The sequence below is a fragment of the Saccostrea cucullata genome, unplaced genomic scaffold, assembly GCF_032062105.1.
Source record: "Saccostrea cucullata isolate Sc308-1 unplaced genomic scaffold, CSIRO_AGI_Scuc_v1 ctg11586, whole genome shotgun sequence".
Taxonomy (NCBI): Eukaryota; Metazoa; Mollusca; class Bivalvia; order Ostreida; family Ostreidae; genus Saccostrea; species Saccostrea cuccullata.
In genome coordinates, this window is record NW_026933487.1 from 19,934 (window position 1) to 25,867 (window position 5,934).

The 5,934-nt window shown below is 31.4% G+C and overlaps 1 long non-coding RNA gene across 1 annotated transcript; it reads left to right on the forward strand.

Annotated features, from left to right (window-relative positions):
• Nucleotides 1-486: 486 nt before the first annotated feature.
• LOC134238489 (uncharacterized) lies at nt 487-3,210 on the forward strand. The gene is made up of 5 exons (XR_009986029.1): nt 487-549; nt 853-994; nt 1,138-1,257; nt 1,522-1,601; nt 3,143-3,210. It is a non-coding gene; the product is annotated as an uncharacterized LOC134238489 (long non-coding RNA).
• The last annotated feature ends 2,724 nt before the right edge of the window (nt 3,211-5,934 follow it).

The following is a 5,934-nucleotide window of genomic DNA, read 5'->3' on the forward strand; positions in this document are numbered from 1 at the left end:
TTATATTTTAGATAAATCATAAATTGAAATCGTAATAGACTAAGTTCAGTTATTCTATTAATTTCTGGGTTACATTTTTTGGACTGAGTATACCTTTCGTAGACCCCCCCCCCCATCCCAGCCTAGAGAGAAATCTGTGGCCTGCTTTAAAGTCTAATATAAATTACACAAAATTAATTTTATGTTAATTTTAAGCAAATGTACTTCAAGTAAACAAAAATAAATTCAAAAACATATCAAGATGAATTTGAATGTATAGATCTATTTATTTGCAAGAATGCAGATGATCATTTCTTGTAGACGCTAGCATAAAAAAGAAGAATGTCTACTCTGTTAATCTTCAAATGTTCAAATCTTCAAATCTTCACAAAATATTTTACTTTTTTAAACTAAATTAAATTTATCAGGTAGAAACAAAAATGTATTGTAAATTTTAAACCGTTTTCATTTAATTGGTTTATTCCGAACCGGTTTTGGTTTATATCGGATGAAAGGGTACGTCACATTTCACGTCACTACTGCAGCAGAAGTCTTGGGTGTTGGAAAATGGTAAGTGCTCTCAGATATTTTTTGAAGATTTTGGCCTAGTTCATAGTGTTAATATCATTTCATTACGGTTACAGAGAAGCGAATAAACTTTGTGCATAACGCAGCATTCCTATCCACAAGTACAGGTCTAGTGCAAATTTGTGTTCCTTTTGTCAATAGTTATGCTTACATATTATACACGATCTCGATATGAAAATGAAAGTAGAAACTTTATTTAGCAGTTGAAGTAAAATTTTTGTGTTCAGATCGTTATCCATACGGTTCTTTCAACAATTTAATGAAAACTTTTTTTGTTTTTATTAGGCCTATGTATTAAGCAACTTAAGTTCAGCGTCCCAGTGCCGTTTTGATTCAAAGAACCCAATGCCGATTTGACTGAGTGATGATTGAACAAAGTTATTGACCCAATGCCGATTTTACTGGCGATTGCGTGATGACAAATCAGGTACATACATAATAATCATAGTGTTTACCAGTAATGACTATTCAAGGAAAGAATATTTCCTGTGAAAATTCTTTTTGTACTTGTATCTAAATTCATGATTTAATGGCTTTTTAAAAAATATATATCCAACTCTTCTTTTACAGAACAATATTCCAGCACATTTTTTAAAACCTGTAAGATATGGAGAGAATTTTCTGGCCATAAAACAACACAATATCTACATGTATATGGGGATAGATTTTCATCTAAAGCAGACATACAAGGTACTACTTTATGTGTTCATAATTTACAATTGTCAAAAGAACACTAAGAAAATAAATGTGTGTATTCAATTTTATGAAATAAAAAAAAAAATACTGAAAAAAAACTGAATTAAAAAACTCCGACAAGTATTAGTTAATTCATTGATTATCTATATATCAATTATCATTTTAACTTTTTTATCAACCCTCGAGAAACTACAGTCTCTGTTGTAGTTATATATGCACATAATAAACTGTGTAAATTATTATTTGATATTTTTACAGGTGTAACATACAGCCTGCCTTTTTTCATGGTGAATACATTGAAGAACAGACACCATGACCCCAAGCTTGCTTCAAAATGGGTAAGTAAATAATCTGTAATGAACTTAAAACTTTTTTATATATTCTTCCCATGAAAGTTTTAGGATTATAATGTATTCAAAATTTCTGGGTTTTTTTTTTTTTTTTTTTGCTTGTCTGTTTGTTTGTAGTATTTATTTTTTGGTCAAGGGTTATACATTTGTATCTTGATCGTCCTGAATCAAGCCTATATCAATCTGGCAATCTGTATTTACTATTTAAACATTCCAAATTCAATTGTCAAAATGTTGAAAAAGTTATTGCTATTGCTTAAGGGTCATAAAACCTCTGCTCACTCATATGAAATTTTTCTTTAACTTTTATGATTTTCCAAAGGAAATGTATATGCTGAATAAAATACAAACAATTATAGCATGGCTTGCGGGGCAAAATTTGAAAAAAAATGGCACTTAAGCTTGACAAATTTACAAAGGAATAATAGACATTTGTGTCATTAAGAGTTATCTCTCTTATCAGAGTATCAATCTACCTTAAAAGCTCACCTCAGCCTAAGACTTGAATGAGCTTTTTGGATTGAAATCTATCCCTTGTCTGTCGTAATCATTGTCATCGTTAACTTTTCACAATTTCATCTGTTATATAGTTTCAAATCACATTACATAAACCTTAATTACTTGCATTGCTTTTTAGCTCACCTGAGCCAAAGGCTCAAGTCAGCTTGTCTGATCAAAATTTGTCCGTCGTCTGTCCTTGTCGTTGTCGTCGTCGGCATAAACTTTTCACATTTTCATCTTCTTCTCAAGAACCACTGGGCCAATTTCAACCATTCTTGGCACAAAGTATCTTTGGGTAAAGGGGATTCAAGTTTGTTCAAATGAAGGGCCACGCCCTTTTCCAAGGGGAAATAATCATGAATTTGTTAAAAATTAATGGCATTTTTAAAAAATCTTCTTCTCCAGAACCGCTGGGCCAGGAAAGATGAAACTCATGTGGAATCATCCTCAGGTAGTGTAGATTCAAGTTTGTTCAAATCATGACCCCTGGGGCTAGGGTGGGGCCAAAATGGCTGACCCAAGTTTTACATAGGAATATATAGGAAAAATCTTTAAAAATCTTCTTTTCAAGTACTTCAAAGCTATGATTAGTGATATTTATATATATATATATATATATATATATATATATATATATATATATATATATATATATATATATATATATATATATATATATATATATGGAATCATCCTCAGGTAGTGTAGATTCTAGTTTGCTCAAATGATGGACGCTTGGGGGGGGGGGTAAATTTAAGCCCGATGTGCTCAGGTAAGCGCTGTGGCCCCTGGGCCTCTTGTTTGTATTTCCAAGAGCTCAATCAGCAGAATCTTTACATTATTGGCTCCACCCGTGCCTTAACATGATAAGTTTTCACATCATTTGACCATGATCCAAGGGACTTATGAAATTTTATAAGTGCTCAAGGTAATTACTTTTTCTGGTAACATATTTTATTTAATAATACATGTAATTATCATGACATTGGCATTTCTTGATTATTTAATTTTTTTCTCCCTCATTTCAGAAGCAATGCAGTCACTGTCAGGGAAATGAAGCCAGAATTGTGTAAAAATTTGAAAAATAAATGCAGGAATAATGTTTACAATTTTGTTCTTTCAATTTCTTATTGTTTACTTAAGGAATTTAAATGCAAGTGTAATATTTAGTTCACATTGCAATCCAAGGAAATACCAATTATTAATGGGAAAAAAAATTAAATTAACATATGTTCAACGTATGCTCGACATATGAACATAAACGTATGTTGACCATATGATCATACAAAACATATGAATAACATGTGTTAAACGTATAATCAACATATGTTTAGAAACATATGTTAACCATATGTTGCTCGTTTTTTATGGCGAACATATGTTTCGGAACATATGTTAAACGTATGTTCAACATATGTTGAACATACGTTGCAATTTTACCTGTGTATCTTTGCAAACCATCCAATAAAGAATAAAATTATATCATTGCATAACGTCCAAGACATTGAAAAACGATTTACATCATTAAACAAAAATAAATAAATGTATTTTTACTGCAATCTTGGTAGGTATCTTTGAATTGTGCCTTTTTCTTATATGAGCTATAATCCATTTTAGTTATTCATGATAATAACAAATACAGTAGACTATAATATTGTCATTGATTTAAGTCTTTGGAACAATATTATGCTTATAGATATGTAATTTACTAACACCAGTAGCTTAAGTCTTCGGATTCAATTTATTCCATGATTTCACATTTCATTTCGTTCGAAATAAACTGAATGCTTATAGCAAAACATTTGTATGAATTTATTTCTTCGAATGGCTATCCTCCGACAAGATAAGCATAATTCAAAACAATGTCTTTAATGGTTTGCCAAATTTACTGGAACTGTGAGTGCTTTGTACGTGTAAAAATTTTCCATGTGTCGAGTTCGAAAAAAAATGGATACCCTTGTGTCATAAATGAGCAAGTTTCATTTAAAAAGCTTTTTCCTGTAGCTTTATAAATTTGCACAAATTAAAGTACGTAAGATCAGTAATGGGTTTATCAACCAAACTTTAGTGCTCCAAGGAACGGGTGTGTCACGTGATTTATGGCATCATTAAAGACGCAAATAAATTTTATAGTAGTAAACTTTTTTGTTACAGTTTATTTGCCTGTGAGAAAAAAAAAAGCCATGGATAGTAAGACTGTGATAGAATCAGAAATATGATTCTCCCGCACCCAAAGCTAAAATAAATATTGAAGATGAAATCATTCGAATTTTACAACAATTAATGATTAGAAATAACTATTTATCATTTTAGTATTTGTTAAATCAAGCAAACCTCCAAAAGGGATTTCAGACTGTCTTTACTGCAATTTTCAGTCTACAAATATCCATGTTGGTATACCAATCCCGATTTATTTCATAATATTTAAATTTCAGTTTGTATGGTAACTTAAGATTATCAAAGTTCACTTTTAAAGTAAAGTGTTATAAACTCATAAACATGTAAATTAAATCAAAACCTAGTCTCAAAAAATCACGAAAGTAAATTCAACAATCCTGACTATTTAGCCAAGTAGGTCAATTACGTTCGAGTTATCTGTAACGCTAGTATTTTTTTAAAGATATACTTTTATGAAAAACCGTGCTCATGCTAAGTAGTATAAACTTACCTTTAAAATAAAAAATGCGCGGTATTTAAGCACTATTAAATATTTTATATTTAGATCACTAGCTACCTTCATAAGGAAGAAAACTAATTTGATATGTCGGTAACCGAGGTACCTTAAAAACTTTACTTTAGAATTGAATTACGGTGATACCTCCAAAAATAATTATCTCAGATTTCCTTAATGCTGTTTTTCTTCGCCTTTTTAAATAAAATCAATTACAAACCTTTAGAGTCTATTTATATGAAATTTTTTTTACACCTGTAACTTTTTTTATCAATAAAATAAATAATGTTATGTTGAAACAATTTGTACAATTGGGATTTTCTTTAGACTTTTATGATTCAATGTTTTTGCTGTTTTAACTGTCAGAAACATTATGTATGAAACATATGAAGATTAAGAACAGGATTCAAGCTCAAAAGTTCATAAAAAATTGCATGTCTTCGATTGTGCAAATCATACATGTTGTGTCCACTCGATCGCCGTGAATATGAAATCTTCCAATAACGAAAAAAGACTTGACCTAGATCCCTCCTGACTAAAACCGCTTCCCCATACTTTCTAGCGACTCCCCTGCGGTACCCGTTTAAATGGTGATAAGGACCAACTAGCAACTAAACTGTAGGACAAACGAAAAGACTTCGTCTTTACCATCGTCAACTTTCCTTATTTCTATCCCACTATAACCTACATATGGTGTTTACAACTCCCAGCTTATCCGACACTCGAGAAAATACTCCGAGTACGATCAATGTTTAAACCGAGGCAGGCTACTGACAGGGTGATTTTACAGGAATTTTGTCAACCTTGTTTTAAGTCAGCATTTCGAAAACTCTCTGGGCGTTATAATGATTTTGAAAGCAAATATAACCGATCATTCTGTCGTATTTTGGCCGACGGGATTCTTACCAATTGGTGCTAGGCCTTTCTTGTTATTCTGAATTTGATAAAGAACGTTCTGTATACCTGACCAATACATTGTGCTCACGGCGGGTGATTACTTCCCTGATTACTCCATGAATATTATGATGAGGCACCTGATCCCTCCTCTGTAATTTTCAGGGTCCCTGTGTTATGTCCCTTTTACAGAGTTATATTGTTTATAGATTTTTGATATTAATCACAGTTCGTGGGTTGATACAAAATCGACGT